This window comes from Sinocyclocheilus rhinocerous, unplaced genomic scaffold (assembly GCF_001515625.1).
Source record: "Sinocyclocheilus rhinocerous isolate Xijiao unplaced genomic scaffold, SAMN03320098_v1.1 C35764327, whole genome shotgun sequence".
Lineage (NCBI taxonomy): Eukaryota > Metazoa > Chordata > Actinopteri > Cypriniformes > Cyprinidae > Sinocyclocheilus > Sinocyclocheilus rhinocerous.
In genome coordinates this window covers 1-620 of record NW_015762657.1, presented here as the reverse complement: position 1 = coordinate 620, position 620 = coordinate 1, and the positions used below count along the sequence as shown (strand labels likewise).

Below are 620 nucleotides of genomic sequence, written 5' to 3'. Positions count from 1 at the left end.
GGACTGTAGTGACTGATGGCATGAACCACCAGACAACATGAGGACCTGTATAGTGCCTCTGAGGATTACAGAAAACACTTCACAAATCTAGATAGCACAAGGGTTTACACAATTCTTATTATTCAAGAGAAATCCTCTTCATTAAATGAACGGTTCACCCATAAATGAAAATGTGGTCATCATTAACTCATCGTCATGTGATTCCAAAACCTTATGACTGTCCGTTTTTCATGGAACACAAAAAGAGATGTTTTGAAGTAATGCTCAAGCTGCTCTTTTACATAGCACAACGCCAACTTTTTTCTTTTGTGTTCGACCAAAGAAAGTCAAGTCATTTGGGTTTGGAAGGACATGAGGGCATTCATATTTGGGTGAACTATTGCTTTAAAGTCTAAGTCTTCCTACCCTCTTTTTCCAGGTACCAGGTATTCAGTTTCTGCAGAAGCTTCTCAACGCTGCCGTCTTTGGCTGTCTGATGGGGAAAACAAAGAGTATTGTTTTGTAGCTCTGTAGTTGCTTTAGGTTCAATTGACATACGTATTCAAGGTGTGTTTTCATACCCTGACCAGATGTCCAATGGCAAAGGCAAACGACTTCTGAATGACGCTACTACGGTCATT

At 40.2% G+C, this 620-nt stretch overlaps 1 long non-coding RNA gene across 1 annotated transcript; it reads right to left on the bottom strand.

Annotated features, from left to right (window-relative positions):
* On the bottom strand, positions 1–618 carry LOC107735085 (uncharacterized). The gene is made up of 3 exons (XR_001639284.1): positions 561–618; positions 406–472; positions 1–58 (listed from the first exon to the last, which is right to left on the bottom strand). It is a non-coding gene; the product is annotated as an uncharacterized LOC107735085 (long non-coding RNA).
* Positions 619–620: the final 2 nt, after the last annotated feature.